Here is a 20,670-nt window from a genome sequence, read left to right on the forward strand (position 1 = left end):
GGGGCCACACCCTTTTTAGAGGTGTCAAATGAAAGGCCTTAAAATTGTGCACAACTTTTATTCTACATGTCTTATCTAAATATTTTTAGTTTAGAAGATAAAAAGGAAAATATGTATAAATTTTCGCTCTTTTTTGCGTTCTAATTTTTGACCCCTCTCTAGCGCCATTTTGAATACAGAAATTGAAGACAAAAACCGATGTGCACAACTTCAGTGCTTCTATTATTTAAATTCGATAGAATTTCCACTCCAGCTTTTGTAGTCTCGGAGCCTTTGTCTGGAAATGAAGCCCCCTAAATTTTCATTTAAAGGGAAATAACCCAAAAGCGGAAGTGGATTTTTGAAATGTTTGAAAATATTCTGATAGAGTTTTGTAACGTCTATAAACCCTGCAAATTTGAGCAAAATCCGTTGAGAAATGAGCGAGACATGAGGTCTCAAAGTTGGCGTCTAGGGAAAAAAAAGAATAATAAGAATAATCTTAACCATCAGAATCAGTAGAAGGTCTCCCGCTGAAGCGGAAGACCTTAACAACAATGTTTGATGACTGCGCACTGGTTTACATGCACACGATGGACTGCTTTGACCACAAGCGATCGAAGGAATGGTTAATGGTTGCGTAATTGTAAACAAACACAAAACCTGGCTAGACGTTTTGGATTAAGCCTACATGTATCATGATCAAATTTAAAACAAAGATAAACCAACATAATCTCAAATATTCGATATTAATAATTGTCCATTAATTGTCGTGTTTACAAAATAAACTTAATACGCCGATTTTTATTTTTTGTTTACGAACTGTGGGTCAATGGTTCACACGCGGTAGATCGCTTTAGATCTTCTCGGCCGCGTGTGATCGAGGGATGGGTTACGTACCGGTAAACAGAATAGAATCTGGGGTTCAGGTGAATGTAAGAATCACGCAGTTAATGATTGTGAATTATTTGACTCTTAAAAGTTTTTTCGCGTTTATATTGTTTGCTTTCATTTAAACAAAGAAAAGATACTTGTACTTTTTTCTGTTTCTCTCTCTTTCTCTCTTGGAAGGTCTTTATCTTAAAACACAATAAAAAGAGAAAGTTGTCACCGAATAATCTGAATAGGAACCAAAGAGCACGTTTAAAACCTAATTTAAAAAAAAAAATAGGATACAGCGTTGAAAGATATATTATTTATGGCAAGTTTATTTCAGTTATACGCATAAAGAGTTCTTCACTAGCCAAATGAATACGGGTCCTTGTTTACGGGTCTAGCTTTTTTTCCCTACCATACACAAGACTCGAACAAAATAATATTTTCATGAGACAAAGAAGGTATGAAAAAAACAACTTTTTATCGACAACCATATCGAAATATTTTCTCGTTTTTGAGTTATAAAGTAAAAACTTTCAAGGGCCTTAGATCCCTAATTTAAGGGGCCAGCTCCTTTTTAGTGGTGTTAAATAAAAGGTAATTAAATTGTGCACAACTTTTATTGTACATGTCTTTATAAAATATTTCTTATTTAAAAGATACAAAGGAAAACATGTGTCAATTTTTGCTCTTTCATGCGTCCTAATTTTTGACCCCTATCTAGCGGCAGTTTGAACGCAGCAATCAAAAAACAAAAACCAATGTTCACAACTTCATTGCTTCTGTTTCTTATATTCAGTATTTTTTATGTTCCAACTTTTGTAATATCGGAATATTTGTCTGGAAATTAAAGACCCTAAATTTTCACTTAAAGGGAAATAACTCGAAAGCGGAAGTGGATTTTGGAGTGACGTCATCAAAATAAAAAAATATATATATCTAGATTTTTTAATTCTCTATCAGACCTGAAAGTTTCATGAAAATCGGGCGAGCCGTTTCCGAGAACTCGCGTGCACAAAATCGGTAGGAAAAAAAACAATAATAAAAATAGTGGAAAAGAAACCTAAGAATAACAGTAAGGTCTTCCGCTGAAGCCGAAAGACCTTAATAACTAGAAACTCATTACTAGTAATGAAAAGGTCTTCCGTTATACTACTTCCTGTTTGCATGAACATGTCTTTTGCAACGTCGGTATTAGCCTTAAACTTATGTAGAAACAAAATAACTTAAAAAATACTTTTTTGCTTCGTTTCCTGTGACGACCGGAAGTAATGACGACACACTATTTTTACACGAAGCAAATGAACTGATAACTGACTATATGTCCTGAAAGTTTTAGACTTCAGTCTTTTACCGTTGCCGAACAATTGTGAGAACAAATTCTAATTTTGAGGACAGGAAAACACACGACCGGAAGTGAACTGAATAAAAATCTCTGAATTTTCTCTTGACTTTTGCAGTATCTACAGCATATGTAAAAAAAGTTTCAAATACTTATCTATAAGTGATATTTATGAGAAAGTTAAACCACGAAATAACGTAGTTTATCTCTTAAAACCGGAAGTTTAAATTTTTTTCCGGTGGAATTTAACATATTTCAAAACAGCGAAAGGGAGGAAATAAAGTGATGAAAGTTTTAATTTTAAAAAGAAAAGTTGAAATTTTCGATTTCTTCGATCACTTCCTGTGATGACCGGAAGTGACGGCTGACGCGTTTAACCCTATGTGTTTTGCCTTCTCACCAAGTTTTATTATTCCTAGAAGTTTGGTGTCTTACTTTCATGCCGTTTCCGAGATCTCGCTGAAATAACTTTTCACTTTGAGGACAAGAAAACACGCGACCGGAAGTGAATTTTACTAAGATATTTCACGTCACTCTAGACATCTGCAGTCTCAATAACATATATAAAAATCATTTAAAGAACTCTACCTATAAGCGATATGCTGGGGAAAAATTCAAAATCCCTATTATGTAGTTTTTCTCTTATAACTGGAAGTTGTCGTTCTTTGTTTCCGGTGGGACCAACAGATATCGTAACTGGGAAAAAGATACAATTATATGATGCAAGTCTTATTCCAAAAGAGAAAGGTTGAAATTTTCGATTTCTTTGATCACTTCCTGTGACGATCGGAAGTGACGGCTGACGCTCTTAACCCAAATGGTTTTGTCTACTCCTCAAGATCTAATACTCCTATAAGTTTCGGGTCTAAATCTCTTACCGTTTCTGAGATGTCATTCGGACAAGTTCTAATTTTGCGGACATTTATACGCGCGACCGGAAGTGAATATTATAAAATTATTTGACGTTACTCTAGATATTTGCAGTCTTTATAACATATTTAAAAATCAGTTCAAATACTTCATCTATAAAAAATATTTATGGGAACGTAAAATACTCAAATTATGCAGTTTTTCGCTTAAAGCCGGAAGTTGACGTTTTTGTTTCCGGTGGGACTAACATATTTCGAAACTACAAATAAGATGCAACAATGTGATGAAAAAAAATTCAAAAGAGAAAAGTTGAAATTTTCGATTTCTTTGATCACTTCCTGTGACAACCGGTGACGGCTGACGCTCTTAACCCAAATGGATTTGCCTACTCCTCAAGATCTATTACTCATATAAGTTTAGTGTCTTAATCTCTTATCGTTTCTGAGATCTCACTCGGACAAAATATTTTTGAAAAAACGGAAATCGGACATATCTGACGACCGGAAGTGATTTTGGAAAAAATGAAAAAAACGCCTGGGGGTATTTTCATTCTCTATCATCCCTGAAAATTTCAAGAAAATCCGTCCAGCCATCTCTGAGAAATCGCTCCGACAAGAAAAGGGGGGGGGGGAATAATAATAAGAAGAAACAGTAGAATCACTATAAGGTCTTCCGTCTGAAACGGAAGACCTTAAAAACAGTAGAATCACTATAAGGTCTTCCGACTGAAACGGAAGACCTTAATTAAAAGAAAAAACAGTAGAATCACTATAAGGTCTTCCGTCTGAAACGTAAGACCTTATCTAGAAGCTCCTTGCGAGCAATGAGAGTTCTTCCGTCCGATTCTGAAAAAAAACCCCGAAAATTCAAGCTGAAAAATTGATAAAAGAAATTCAGACTCTCTGGAGATTTAACCCTGGTCGTCAGCGTGAAAATCAAACGTGCTAACCATTAACCATTCTCCTTCTTGCATCACTTCCTGTCACGATCGGAAGTAATGGCGATACAACATTTTCTCACGATTCAAATAAACTGATGACTGACTATCAGTCCTGAAAGTTTTAGACTTCAGTCCTTTATTGTTGCCGAGCAATATTGTGAGAACAAATTTTAATTTTGGGAACAGGTAAACACGCGACCGGGAGTGAATTTTATAAAAATGTCTGATTTTTCTCTAGAAATTTGCAGTATCTACAACATACATAAATTAATTCAAGTACTTTATCGATAAGCAATATTTATGAGAAAGTTAAATATAAAATAACGTAGTCTATCTCGTAAAACCGGAAGTTAGCGTTTTCGTTTCCGGTGGAATCTAACATATTTCAAAACAGCGAAAGAGATGCAATAGAGTGATGCAAGTTTTAATTTAGAAAAGAAAAGTTAAAATTTTTGATTTCTTTGCTCACTTCCTGTAGCAAGCGGAAGTGACGACTGACGCATTTAACCCAAATACTTTCGCCTACTCCTCAAGGTCTATTACTCATAAAAGTTTGGTGTTTTAATCTTTCACCTGTTTTTTTTTTTTTAGATCTTGCGCAGAAATCTTCTCATTTTAAGGACAGGAAAACACGCGACCGGAAGTGAATTTTTGAAATATATTTAAAGTTACTCCAGACATTTTCACTCTGAATAACATATTTAAAATTCATTTCAAATACATTATCTATAAAGAATATTTGAGGGAAAGAAAATACTCAAATTATTTAGTTTTTCTCTTATAACCGGAAGTTGTCGTATTTGTTTCTTTCGAATCTGCGGAAAAGATGCAATAAAGTGATGCAGTTTTTAATTAAAAAAAGAAAAGTTGAAATTTTCTATTTCTTTGATCACTTCCTGTGACGACCGGAAGTGACGGCTGACGCTCTTAACCCAAATGATTTTGTCTACATCTTAAGGTCTGTTGTTCATATAAGTTTGGTGTCTTAATCTCTTACCGTTTTCGAGATCTTGCTCAGACAACTTCTCATTTTGAGGACAAAAAATTGACGTTACTCTAGACATTTGCAGTGTGAATAACATATTTAAAATTCATTTCAAATACTTTATCTACAAAAGATATTAATGGGAAAGAAAAATACTCAAATTATGTCGTTTTTCTCTTATTACCGGAAGCTGACTTTTTTGTTTCCAGCTGGATAATATATTTCGAAACTACAAAAGAGATGCAATAATATGATGTAAGTATTTATTTAAAAAAGGAATGTTGAAATTTAACGATTTCTTTGATCACTTCCGTTAGCGACCGGAAGTGCCGACGACGAACGAAAAGTAGCGACCCGGCTAGTATCTATCACGAACTACAATGTATAACTCCTGAAAGTTTGACTTTGATATCTTTTGTCGTTCTTGAGATTATCCGCGGACAAAATGTCATTTTAAATTCAGAAAATGGTCCGTATCTTGGCACCGGAAGTAAATTTCCAAATTTTCTCTCAGATAGATCAAGTTCATGTTACGACATATCTTTTCTGAAAATTTCAAGTAAATCTATCCATTAGTCTTTGAGAAATCGCGTGCACAAAATTAGAATGTCAAAAAATAAGAAGAAGAAGAAACAGTAGAATCACTATAGGTCTTCCGTTGTGAACGAAAGACCTAACTAGAAACTCATTGCGAGCAATAAGAGGTCTTCCGTCCGATTTTGAAAATAAAACATAAATTCAAGCTGAAAAAATCAAAAAAAAAATCAGACACTCTGGAGATTAAACCCTATTCGTCGCGCTAATTATTACGCCATTTCAACTCCCGCTTCAAAGTGAAAATGACGAATATCAAGAGTTTGGATTTATCAATTCGAAAAGAAATTATATATTAAGTATTTTGAAAAGAGGCTCTCTTAACCCTACAAATATTACAGAAAAATATTGAAGTCGAAACAATCCGTTTTTTAAATTCGCTTCCGGTAGCGATCGTAACTAACGACGACGCATGAAAAGGTCCCTTCGCCAATCTAGAAATCATGTTCTATCATCTCTACCCCCCTCCCCCCGCAAAAAAAAACGCTCCTCTCATTTATAAAGATGAAAACGTAAATTTAAGCAAACAAATTCGGGATTAAACCCAGATCGCCTTCCTGAAAATTCACTATCGAAAACACTACACCAGCGCAATTTTACCAGCCATCATCGATGTTTACTTTCTATCATTGCCTGAAGTAACGAGCGTCAGGGAGGTTAAAAGTTTTTTAATATAGTGCAGAATTATAGAATGAGAGCTAGCTAGACAAATTTTGCGCAAGAAGATTCACATCAGAATTCGTTACTTGAGTTTAAACAATAAGAAATAATCTATTTCTGATGAACTGTTGATACTGTTTACTACCTTTATTCTTTGTGCATTCAACTTTTTATTCCATGCAATTCCATATACCTGTATTTCATACAAACGTGTCCGTGTAATCTTTTTCTGCACTTCTGCATCAGACCATTTTTCTACTATGAGAGAAGAGTCACGATTCATTATTTTGCACCAAAAGTCACGAGTAAATCTTCTCGCCTTTTCTTTGAAATGTATGTTCTATTCAATGGTCTCCATTCTCATATACATTATTGTACCGTACAAATTACTAATTTTACTGCATTTGGAGGTCAGAGTATTTATGTTTTCAAAGACAGATTATCCATTTCATAATCTGCCAGATCCAAATATTCCTTTATATTTCATTGATCCTTATGGTAGTTTCGTTCAACAAGACGCTCGGCTGTCTCCGTAAACTCGGACCTGCCAATCGGCAATCCTCGACTGACTCCGCTACGCTCCATACAAACCTCGGAAGTGATTGGTGGAGAAATATGCATCAAATCAATTACATTACTCCGCCGAAAACTGCCTTGTAACTGATTTCATATTTTACTCTGCATCAAGTTCTTCAAACATTTTTTTCTCTTGTCTAATTCTTCCTTGTATATTGGTTTTGATTAAAACATCATGTAAGTAGTCTTTGAAAGCAAAACATAGTGTTGGGTGTGCTTTAAAGTAACTCAGACTTCAAAGGTATAACACTAGATGAAATCCCGTGCAAGCGCGGGGAATTGAATTTACACCACTACCAACAGAAAATATATTGTATAGTTTCTACTGACGGCCTACAGGCTTATAGCAGGAAGAAATACTTTGTACAAAATCCCGCATGGAGTAGATGTACGTCAGTCTCCACCCTCCCCCCCCCCTCCTCCTTTTTGTAAAAACTTTTCAGATGCTTTTATTTCATTTCCGTCAAGGATAAAAGCAGCGAATATGCACATTTTACTGATAAAATGATTTTTGTTTTTGGGAGGAGGGAGTAAAAATTCACTGGCACTTGGGTCTTGGTTTATAAATATGTGTGTACCTTATTGATATGTAAAAAATGTACTTTACTTTCTTTTTACATATCAATAAGGTACATACATATTTATAAACTAAGACCCAAGTACATGTGTAAAAATCAGCTTTTAACGCCCTGTGAATAGGCCAAGTATTTGATACTGTATTCAGAAAAAACTGAAATGTATTGATTAAAGCACAGAATTTTACAGCTTTAATTGTATTTGAACAATACCTTATTCATTAATTTTCTCTTTTCATGTAAGCAACTTTATTACGCAGTACAAATTGTTCTTCGGGTTCGTTGCCACAATGCTCTCAGTCAGCAAGGAAATATACTAATTTTACCAATAAATTTATTAGGAAAACCTATTACATACATGTATATGTAATAGCCTTTCGATATATAACAACTTATAATGTTATCAATGGTTTACCATTTTCTTCAATGACCATTCACACAAAGCATTTTTTTATGTTCATACAGCTATTATCGCCTCGTTTTTTCTTTTTAACATCGGGCTCGATGCTATATCTGATGTTCTAGAAGCTTCCGTCAATATTAAGATCGGTGAATGACGAAAATAATTCGCACATTTCCCTTTTTAATCGGTTATCACAACTTATTTCTTTTACATCATTTAAATCAAGTTTTGATTGAATAATTCAGTGATGACGTTTTATGAAATGAATAAACTATTGCTTGTTATCAGTTTCATTAAAAATTGCCAGTAACTTAGATCCGCCAACCGGAAACGCCACCGTACTCACGTTTTTGCTATTTCATGGCTGTTTATAGAAAATGAAAGTAGACTTTTAATTTTATGTACGATACTTACTATGGGAGTGAAATCTCAATATAGTTTACGGACATCAGCTTGTATATAGTGTATTGTTAGAGGAGTAAGAAAGAACTCTGGTGCACCCGTTTCGGAGTTTATTTGCAAAATTTATTAATTTATAAGTATAGATTTGGAGGAATTTCAAATAAGATCACATGACTGTATCAGCAACATGGTAGAACACCATTGACGTCCGAGGTTAGTGTGCAGGAACGAACCATCCGAGGAGCTCCGAGTGCCGACTTGCTCGTCGGAGTTTGCGAAGCCGCCATTTTGGACCCGCTTCAAATTTTAAAATGCGAATATCTAGAGTTTGGATTTATCAATTTTTAAATAAATTATATATTAAGCCTTTTTGGAAATGCCTCTATTAACCGTACTAATAACAAAGAAAAATATTGAAAAACAAAAAAGTTAGAAAATTCTACTTTTTGAATTCGCATCCAGTAACGACCGGAAATACCGACGACGAACGAAAAGTTACGTCCCGGCTAGGATTTATCACGATCTATAACCCCTGAAAGTTTCACATTGATATCCTTTACCGTTCTTGAGATTATCCGCGGACAAAATGTCTTTTTAAATTCAGAAACTGGTCCGTAACTTGGCACTGGAAGTGATTTTCCAAAAAATCTCTCGGATAATATAACTTCAGATTACAGCAAATTGTTCCTGCAAATTTCATGAAAATCCATCCAGTAGTCTTTGAGAAATCGCGTGCACAAAATTAGATGGTCAGAAAAATAACTAGAAACTCATTGCGAGCAATGAGAGGTCCTCCGTCCGATTCTGAAAATAAAAACGAAAATTCAAGCTGAAAAGTGATAAAAGAAATTCAGACACTCTGGAGATTTAACCCTAATCATCAGCGTGAAAATCCAACGTGCTAACCATTAACCATTCACTTTTTTACATCACTTCCTTTCCCGTCGGAAGTAACGGCGATGCAAGATTTTCTCACAATTCAAATAAACTGATGACTGAATATCAGTCCTGAAAGTTTTAGTCCTCAGTCGTTTACTGTTGCCGAACAATATTGTGGAACTAAATTCTAATTTTGAGAACAGGTAAACACACAACCGGAAGTGAATTTTATAAAAAATCTCTGATTTTTCTCTAGAAATTTGCAGTATCTACAACATGCATAAAATCATTTCAGGTACTTCATCGATAAGCAATATTTATGAGAAAGTTAAATATAAGAATAACGTAGTTTATCTCTTAAAACCGGAAGTTGACGTTTTTGTTTCCGGTGGAATCTTACATATTTCAAAACAGCAAAAGAGATGCAATAAAGTCATGTAAGTTTTAATTTAAAAAAAAGAAAGTTAAAATTTTTGATTTCTTTGATCACACTCTGTGAGAAGTGGAAGTGACGACTGACGCGTTTAACCGAAATGGTTTCACCTACCCCTCAACGTCCATTACTCTTAAAATTTTGGTGTTTTAATCTTTTACCTGTTTTTGAGATCTCGCTCAGACAACTTCTCATTTTGAGGACAGGAAAACACGCGACCGGAAGTGAAAAAATATTTAAGGTTACTCTAGACATTTGCACTATGAATAGCACATTTAAAATTCATTTCAAATACTTTATCTATAAAGAATATTTATGGGAAATTAAAAAACTCAAATCATTTAGTTTTTCTCTTCTAACCGGGAGTTGTCGTATTTGTTTCCGGTGGGATGAACATCTTTCGAATCTGCGAAAAAGATGCAATAAAGTGATGCAGTTTTTAATTAAAAAAAGAAAAGTTGAAATTTTCGATTTCTTTGATCACTTCCTGTGACGACCGGAAGTGACGACTGACGCTCTTAACCCAAATGGTTTTGCCTACATCTTAAGGTCTGTTGCTCATAAAAGTTTGGTGTCATAATCTCTTACCGTTTCCGAGATCTTGCTCACACAACTTCTCATTTTGAGAACAGGAAAACACGCGGCCGGAAGTGAATTTTACAAAGATATTTGAGGTTACTCTAGACATTTGAACTCTGAATAACATATTTAAAATTCATTTCAAATACTTTATCTACAAAAGATATTAATGGGAAAGAAAAATACTCAAATTATGTAGTTTTTCTCTTATAACCGGAAGTTGACGTTTTTGTTTCCGGTGGGACCAACATATTTCGAAACTTCCGAAGAGATGCAATAATGTGATGTAAGTATTGATTTAAAAAAGGAAAGTTGAAATTTTACGATTTCTTTGATCACTTCCGTAAGCGACCGGAAGTGACGACGACGAACGAAAAGTAGCGACTTGGCTAGTACCTACCACGAACTATAATCCCTGAAAGTTTGACATTGATATCTCTTGTCGTTCTTGAGATTATCCGCGGACAAAATGTCATTTTGAAATCAGAAAATGGTCTGTAACTTGGCACCGGAAGTGAATTTCCAAATTTTCTCTCAGATAGATCAAGTTCATGTTACAGCACACTTTTCCTGAAAATTTCATGTAAATCCATCCAATAGTCTTCGAGAAATCGCGTGCACAAAATTAGAAAGTCAAAAAAATAAGAATAAGAATAATAATAATAACTAGAAACTCATTGCAAGCAATGAGAGGTCTTCCGTCCGAATAACCATCCTTACATGTGATGTTCTTTGTATGTAAAATTACATATATGCTCATAGTAAAGAAGCCAAAAAATATATCATGGGTCTTTCAAAATTGCGAGGATTTTAAAGAATTCTTTTAAAAAATGAAAATAGCACAGAATTCACACAGAAAAAAAAAAACAAACATCATTTATAAAGATGAAGACGTAAATTTAAGCTAAAAATTGAGAAAGGAAATTCAGACATAATCGGTATTAAACCCAGATCGCATACGTGAAAATTCAATATGGAAACCACTACACCAGATTAATTTTACCAGCCATCATCGATGTTTACTTTGTATCGTTGCATGAAGTAACGAGCGTCAGGGAGGTTTAAAGTTTTTTATATATATATATACTGCGGAATTATAGAATGAGTGCTAGCTAGCCAAATTTTGTGCAAGCAGATTCACATCGGAATTCGTTGCTGAGTTTAAACAATATGTGTTAGCAGAAGAAATAATCCATTACTGATGAACTGATGATACTGTTTACTTCCTTTAGCCCTTCTCTATTTAAATTTTCATTCCAAGCAATTCCATATACATGTATTTCATACAGACGTGTCCACGTAATCTTTTTCTGCACTTCCGCATCAGAACTTTTTTTTTATTTTGAATGGGGAATCACGATACATTATTTCGCGCCAAACGTCGCGAGTAAATCTTCGCGCCTTTTCTTTGAAATGTATGTTCTATTGAATGGTTTCGATTCTCAGATATGTCATGGTATGTACCGTACAAAGTACATATTTAATTGTATTTGAGGTCAGAGTATTTATGTTTTCAAAGACAGATTATCCATTTCCAAAATCTGCTAGATCCAACAATTCCTTCATATTTCATTGATCCTTATGGTAGTTTTGTTCAACAAGACGCTCGGCTGTCTCCGTATACTCCGACCTGCTAATCGGCAATCCTCGGCTGACTCCGCTACCTCCATACAAACCTCGCATGTGATTGGTTGAGGAATATGTATCAAATCGATTACATTTCTCCGCCGAAAACTGCCTTGTGACTCATTTCATATTTCGCTCTGCATAAAGTTCTTCAAAAAGTTTTTTTTCTTTTCTAATTCTTCCTTTTATATTTGTTTTGATTACAACATCATGTAAGTAGTCTTTGAAAGCAAAAAGATAATGTTGGGCGTGCCACAAAGTAGCTTAGATTTCAAAGGTATACATTTGGAGGAATTTCAAATAAGATCACATGACTGTATCAGCAACATGATAGAACACAGTTGACGTCCGAGGCTAGTGTGCGAGGTACGAGCCATCCGAGGAGCTCCGAGTGCCGACTTGCTCGTCGGAGTGTACGGTGACAGCCGCCATTTTGGACCCGCTTCAAATTTTAAAATGCGAATATCTAGAGTTCAAATTTATCTATTTGAAAACAAATTGTATATTAAGCATTTTCAGAAGGGTTTCTATTAATACTACTATGATCAAAGAAAAATATTGAAAATCAAAAAAGTTTAAAAATTCATTTTTTTTAATTTGCATCGGGTAACAAACGGAAGTATCGACGACGAACGAAAGGTCACGTCCCGGCTAGTATTTATCACGATCTATAATCCCTGAAAGTTCACATTGATATCTTTTACCGTTCTTGAGATAATCCGCGGACAAAATGTCATTTTAAATTCAGAAAATGGTCGATAACTTGGCACCGGAAGTGAATTTCCAAATTTTCTCTCAGATAGATCAAGTTCATGTTACGACACATCTTTCCTGAAAATTTCATGTAAATCCGTTGAATAGTCTTCGAGAAATCGCGTGCACAAAATTAGAAAGTCAAAAAAATAATAATAATAATAAGAAACGGTAGAATCACTATAAGGTCTTCCGTGAAGACGGAAGACCTTAACTAGAAACTCATTGCGAGCAATGAGAGGTCTTCCGTCCGATTCTAAAAATAAAATCGAAAAGAACTGCGAACGATAGTATTGTTCTCCCGCCTACCTCCAAGTCAATTTTCAAAAGTTAAGATATTCGAATGATTTTTAATATTTATATTGATATTTATATGGATTTTCATAAAACAGTGCTTCTTTGAGAAAACAACGAGAGATAACTCTAAAATTTTGGTAAAACTCGTGTTTTTTTACTATAGAAATCAACGGAAAACGGAAAATATTTTTAATACATCTCCCCTCCCCCCCCCCCCCCGGTGAAACAAAAATTCCTTTTTACGGGTAATATGACACAAATTCATACCAAAGCTTTTTGTGTTTCACGGGGGGGGGGGGGACATATGTTTATATACAAAAAACGACAAAAATGCTTATTTTTTCAGCAATTTCCAAGTGCTTTACAACTGAAACATTATATTTTACTAATATATATGCTTAATTTTTATATGCATAAAACATAAGAAAAGATTTAAGAAACATTTATCATATCCAACACTATTTCAGAATATGGTGATGCTTTATAGCCCGATTTCAGTGGAAAATATAGTCTACCCCCCTTATTTCAAGAGCTGGAATTAGGGATATTTTACTATTTAGCACTGGAATTAAAATAATTATTCAATTACCATTGAACTGTTCTTTGTATTAAACAAAGATTTTATGGCCAAATTGTCATCAATATTGAATTAAATGGTTGTAAAATGTAGGCGGGAATCGGGAGTTACCATGCGTAGTTCTTCAAGCTGAAAAAGTGATAAAAGAAATTCAGACACTCTGGAGATTTTACTCTGGTCGTCAGCGAGAAAATGCAAGGTGCTAACCATTAACCATTCACTTTTTTGCATCACTTCCTGTCACGACCGGAAGTAACGGCGATACAAGATTTTTTCACGATTCAAATAAACTGATGACTGACTATCAGTCCTGAAAGTTTTAGACTTCAGTCGTTTACTGTTGCCGAGCAATATTGTTAGAACAAATTTTAATTTTGAGGACAGGTAAATACGCGACCGGAAGTGAATTTGATAAAAAAAAAAATCTTTGACTTTTTTCTAGACTTTTGCAGTATCTACAACATACAAAAATCATTTTGAGTACTTTATCGATAAGAAATATTTATGAGAAAGTTAGATATAAAAAAAATGTAGTTCATCTCCTAAAACCGGAAGTTGACGTTTTTGTTTCCGGTGGAATCTAACATATTTCAAAACAGCAAAAGAGATGCAATAAAGTGATGCAAGTTTTAATTTAAAAAAGAAAAGTTAAAATTTTTGATTTCTTTGATCACTTCCTGAGACAAGCAGAAGTAACGACTGAAGCGTTTAACCCAAATGGTTTCGCCTACTCCTCAAGGTCTATTACTCATAAAAGTTTGGTCTTTTAATCTTTTACCTTTTTTTGAGATCTCGCTCAGACAACTTCTCATTTTGAGGACAGGAAAACAAGCGACCGGAAGTGAATTTTTCAGAGATATTTAAGATTTCTCTAGGCATTTACAGTCCAAATTACATACTTAAAATTCTTTTCAAATACTTTATCTTTAAAGAATATTTATGGGAAAGTAAAATACTCAAATTATGTAGTTTTTCTCTTATAACCGGAAGTTGTCGTTTTTGTTTCCGGTGGGACCAACATCTTTTGAATCTGCAAAAAAGATGCAATATAGAGATGCAATTTTTAATTTAAAAAAAGAAAAGTTGAAATTTTCAATTTCTTTGATCACTTCCTGTGACGACCTGAAGTGACGGCTGACACTCTTGACCCAAATAGTTTCGCCTACATCTTAAGGTCTGTTGCTCATATAAGTCTGGTGTCTTAATCTCTTACTGTTTTCGAGATCTTGCTCGGACAACTTCTCATTTTGAGGACAGAAAAACACGCGACCGGAAGTGAATTTTACAAAGATATTTGACCTTACTCTAGACATTTGCAGTCTGAATAACATATTCAAAATTCATTTCAAATACTTTATCTACAAAAGATATTAATCGGAAAGAAAAATACTCAAATTATGCCGTTTTTCTCTTATAACCGGAAGTTGACGTTTTTGTTTCCGTTGGGACCAACATATTTCGAAACTAGAAAACAGATGCAATAATGTGGTGTAAGTATTGATTTAAAAAAGGAAAGTTGAAATTTAACGATTTCTTTGATCACTTCCGTAAGCAAACGGAAGTGCCGACGACGAACAAAAAGTAGCGACCCGGCTAGTATCTATCACGAACTATAATCCCTGAAAGTTTGACATTGATATCTCTTGTCGTTCTTGAGATTATCCGCGGACAAAATGTCATTTTGAAATCAGAAAATGGTCTGTAACTTGGCACCGGAAGTGAATTTCCAAATTTTCTCTCAGATAGATCAAGTTTATGTTACGACACATCCTTCCTGAAAATTTCATGTAAATCCATCCAATAGTCTTTGAGAAATCGCGTGCACAAAATTAGAAAGTCAAAAAAATAAGAATAATAATAATAAGAAGAAGAAACAGTAGAATCACTATAGGTCTTCCGTAGAAAACGGAAGACCTAATAATAATAATAATTATAAACAGTAGAATCACTATAGGTCTTCCGTTGAAAACGGAAGACCTAATAATAATAAAAAGAAACAGTAGAATCACTATAAGGTCTTCCGTGAAGACGAAAGACCTTAATAAGAAACAGTAGAATCACTATAAGGTCTTCCGTGAAGACGGAAGACCTTAATAATAAACAGTAGAATCACTATAAGGTCTTCCGTGAAGACGAAAGACCTTAATAATAAGAAACAGTAGAATCACTATAAGGTCTTCCGTGAAGACGAAAGACCTTAATAATAAGAAACAGTAGAATCACTATAGGTCTTCCGTTGAAAACGGAAGACCTAATAAGAAACAGTAGAATCACTATGAGGTCTTCCGTGAAGACGGAAGACCTTAATAAACAGTACAATCACTATAAGGTCTTCCGACTGAAACGGAAGACCTTAATAATAAGAAAAAGAGTAAAAACAATATGTTCCCAAACTTCGTTTAGGGAACATAAATATAATAAAAATCTTATTTCATCTCGAAGTTATTAAAACTTCAAATTTCTCGACGCATTGGATTGACACATCCTTGCACTTTCACATATTTTAATTTTATTCTTAATACTTAAGAAAAGTGGCAATTTTGATGTGTATCAATGAAAAATATTAAAACTTTAACCAAGAAAATTCAGAGTAGAAATGTTCGAAAGCAAAACCCACTCACAGTATTGTAAGTCCGTGCTCAGTGGTGTGTGCAGAGTTTAACAATTGAACACACCCGGTGAATCGTAAACATGAACAATAACAGAGCTCATGCCCTGTTTACAAAAACAGTTTACGTTTCAAGGGTTTGTTCAATTTGTTAAACTCTGTACACATCACAGAGCACGGACTGACAATACTGGTGAGTTCGTTTTGCTTTCGAACATTTCTACTCTGAATTTTCTGGATTATAGATGTAATATTTTTCATTAATACATAACAAAATCGCTTCTTTTTTTAAATTTTAAGGATAAAGTTAAAATTGTGTAAGTGCAAAGATGTGTTAATCAAACGCGTCCCGGAATTCGTAGTTCCAATAATTTCCAGATAAAATAAGTTTTTAATTATATTTTCGTGTGAAATGCTATTGCAATATATAAGTCGTGATATTATACAGAAAATTTGAGAAAATATTAAGTTCAAATCTGTGTCAAAGCACCTTTAAAGTCGCAACACGATTAGCAAGGGAAATTTAAATTGAATATTTGAATTTGCAAGAGTTATACACCTTGCACCAAATCGAACAACTTTCTGCAAAACTAGCAGCATTGCTGAGTAATGTGAGTGATTTTTTATATCGATTTGAAAGACGACGTGAATAACTGTGGGCCTACATTATGAAGCAAAGACACTTCATCCAAATCCAGCCAACAATTGATTGGTTTACGCCGAGTCAGCAGTATTTCAGTCGTATTCTGGCGGTATACCTTTCTTGGAAAGGCTTTTGGTTTCCCTGGCGGCCCTTCATGAGCATACCCTTTTAGAAAACCAGAGAAAAAATATTTTGCGTGCCAACAGCAAATACATCCCCATGTAATTTTTTTGCATCAAAATGTTTTGCACAAAATTCGTAGATTAAATTATAAACATGCTAGTAAATACTAAACAGATAAATTAAAACCTTAAGCAATCAAATAGAAATTAATTTTTAGAAAAACACATTATATAACGCATCTCGCAATAATATTAATTATTTTCAGATCTCAATGATAAAGTCAGTCTGTTAATTGCCTGCACGTCCCCGTCACTCGCATTTCAGTTGCGACTTCTAAAAATGTGGTACTAATTCAAATTTCTGTAGAATTATCTCATTGGATGCGAGATATATACCTAAATGCACATTTAAATTAATTAGATCAGAAGAAAGGTCATGCCACAAGTCATTTGGAATACTCGTTTCCTACTGTATCGGAGATACAGGGCGCAGTGCTCGGCTCAAGTTATCGCTCTAGACTTATTTTTTTTTGTCTTTAAACCACTCAAAAGCAACCAATACAGGTGACTCTCGATGGCTCGAACTCCGATCTCTCGAAGTTCTCGATCTCTCGAAGTGAACCTCCGGTCCCGTTTTTTTTCCTCTATATAACTAAGCAAATTTAATTCCGATCTCTCGAACTTCCAATCTCTCGAAGTTCTCTATCTCTCGAGCAAAGACCTGGGTCCCGTTACACATATTTCATTGTTTTCTACTCTCTATCTCTCGAAGTTTTGATTGCGAGTGTGTACACGCCAATCAAGCGTAACATTAATGCAGCTTGGACTTACCTGGATAACAGTGAACGCCTGGGGCTGGCATGGAGGTTCTAATTGGGTGTTTACATAGATAACATTATACCTGTGAGCATCCGAGTGTTGATATAAATAATTAATTGATTATAAAGGAATTGCTTCACAACTTATTTTTGACTTGACAGCGAGACGAAAATTTTTAGAAAATAATTTAAGAGGCGTGTCAATAATTTTCCATAGATTATGAAGTTTTATTAGTACATAATCCCAGTATGACAAACATTGCGCAAATAATCCTATCTCAAGAATTAAATACCGATTTAATACGAGAAATCTGGTGAAGGACCCGATCAAGCCCGGGGGTAGCCACACCGACGATTGCTATTCAGATTTTGTGTAATCATGAAGTGAAAACAAATAGATATTGAAACTTAAAGAGATTATTGTATTTATTCAAAATACGTTCATTGTTGTTGAAATCAAGTGAATTACCTGTAAAATACGAATGAAAACGTGCAATGACATTATCAACATAATACTTCCGGTATTTATAATAGTAGAACAATGATGATCGAAACTGAAAATTCCGGATTTTATTCACTTTCTATCTCTGGAACCCCTCGATCTCTCGAGCTTTTCTTGCGGTCCTTTGAACTTCGAGAGATCGAGAGTCACCTGTATATGATTATTTTATTTAATTCAGAATATGGTTGTTTCATATATTTAATCATTATGTTGATGAACTAAATATTATTGATATGGCGTCGCTTTTAGTAAAGGACAACAGGATAAAAGAGACGTATAAAGGAATGAGTTTGGAGAGGACCATTTTGTACTCGGAAAACTATTCGTCTTGATGTGAAGGAGAGAAAAAGGAGAAAAATGCTATTCGCATTTTTTCCTTCTTAGGTGAATTAGTGTAAGAAAAAGTTTACTTTTACACATTACCTTCATTTGTTTTATTGAGTTGCTGACCACCAGAATTATGCAAGTGAGAAAAATTAATAATCATCAATTTAAAAAAATGTTTTGAGAAGAAATGGTACATTGACAATGTAAGAGAAGCAATAAAATTATTTTTTTTTTTGAAGATGAACTTACATATAATATCTTTTTCTCGAAGGGTGAGATATGAGTGGGCCTTGATTAACGGGAGGGAAAATATATTGACCTTTCACGTGGTTCAAACATGACATATTCTTTACCCATCTCTAGGGAGGTATATACTACACTGGTCCAAGGGCAGAGGATGTATACTCCAAAAAGGGTCTGCTTTGATCTTTATTTTTGATGGTCTGCTTTCATTTAAGGTTTGACATAAAACTTAGTTCTACTTTCATTTGAGGTTTGACATAAAACTTAGTTCAAGATCACTGCAAACACTTGACTTATGATCAGACTGGACAAAGGGGAGAAAAATGTGCTCACAACAAGGATTTACACAGAGAACTGCTTTCACCTTGACCTTTGACACACCTTTACCCACTGAAGCACAAGCCTGAAAGGGCCAAAGTGAGAGAAAATAAGCTCAAATTACAGACTTCATTCCACTTTCATAATTACAGCACTTTATAAGCATGTACATTTTTAATGGATTCACCAAGTAAGTTGTGAATTATATTTTCTTTAATAAAACAAATTAAGTGTTCATTTTACTAATTAGACATGATTTCGGTGCAGCAAAGCACATTTCAAATTTTCAAGGCTGCAGTTTATATACACAATATACATTTACCTGAAGATCCAATAAAGTCTGTCACATCTGTTTCATATTTGGATGTTTTACTGACTATAGACGATAATGGACAATAAGTAAACTATGGCAAACGGGATGACTTCAACTTTTCCATTATCAACTTCCCTTATTTTATTTGGTAAAATTCCACATCACCTGCATATGGTGTTAATCTCTCCCAACTGATTTGATACGCAAGAGCATGGTCTGAGTACGATCAATTTTCAAACCGAGGCAAGCTACTGACAAGTAAGTTGATGATACGAGGATTTCAACAATTTCGTTTAAAGTAAGCTTTTCGCAAATTCTACGGTCGGTATATGACCTTGTTTGGAAATAAAACCTGTCGTTGGGTCGTATTTTGCCTGGCATGTTTCATACCATTGCTTTTTTTAATACTAAATTTGACAACAAAGTACCCCATCTACCCGATCAATACATACGGCTTACGGCGGGTGTGGCCGGTCGATAGGGGAAGCTTACTCCTCCTAGGACCTGATCCCACCTCTGGTGTTTCCAGGTGTCCTTTTTTTTCCCCTGTTCATGAGTTACTGTAGTTTAGTCTTTCTCTACTGTATTTATGAGATTGATCAATAGTAGTTCGTTTCCTTCACTTTTTACACAATGAATTATATCTTTCACGAGACATTTGTCTGGTAAGTTTCAGTGTTCGACGGGGTCCTGAGAGATCTAATCTTAATTCAATTGCTTGATGATCACTTTTTGAAGGGGAAAGGGTATTTGCCGTAAGATCTGTAAAACTGATTTCGCCGATTAGACAACATACTGATTGCAAAACATATGAACCACCAACGTTCAAAATTATTACCTATCCCACAGAAAGTACAAATTGTTTCTGAATTTATTTCCTTTGTTAATATTTTAAAACAGTTTTTTTTATGATTTAATACATTTTACATATGATTTCTCTGGAAAGTCTGGAATGAGTAAATTATAAAATGAACAGTATTCTACCTGTATATCATTCTATAACTTTTCATCTCTAAATGGTTTGGGTTATTTAGTATTTATAACAATAAACCTCTCAAGCCTCTAAAAAAATCATACACTAATGATGACCAACAGTTGCGGCCTATTTGGCACTAGTGTCAATGCAAGTTTTCTTGTGCATTACCTTTATCGACCTTGTGTAACTGTGTACTTTTTCCAGTTTATATGCATGTTTATAGAATGACAGTGATTCATTTTAGCTCACCTGAGCCGGAGACTGAAGTTAGCTTTCTTGATTGACGTTTGTCGGGCGTATGTATCTTTGCCATTATTTTTCATTTCAACTACTCCAATATCATTAGGCATATTTAACCAAATTGCCCAAAAAGCGTCCTTGGGTGAAAGAGATTTTTTCAAAGGAAGGGACGTGGCCTTTGTCAGAGAAATACGGCAAATAAGGTGAGCCCAAC

At 34.5% G+C, this 20,670-nt stretch overlaps 1 protein-coding gene across 1 annotated transcript in view; it reads right to left on the bottom strand.

The window, feature by feature from the left end:
• LOC133190841 (NAD-dependent protein deacylase sirtuin-6-like) overlaps positions 1-20,670 on the bottom strand; it is a 66,660-nt gene that overhangs the window by 8,517 nt on the left and 37,473 nt on the right. The window lies entirely within an intron of this gene.

This window comes from Saccostrea echinata, unplaced genomic scaffold (genome assembly GCF_033153115.1).
Source record: "Saccostrea echinata isolate AGI-Se365-2 ecotype Australia unplaced genomic scaffold, CSIRO_AGI_Sech_v1 ptg000022l, whole genome shotgun sequence".
In the NCBI taxonomy this organism is placed as follows: Eukaryota; Metazoa; Mollusca; class Bivalvia; order Ostreida; family Ostreidae; genus Saccostrea; species Saccostrea echinata.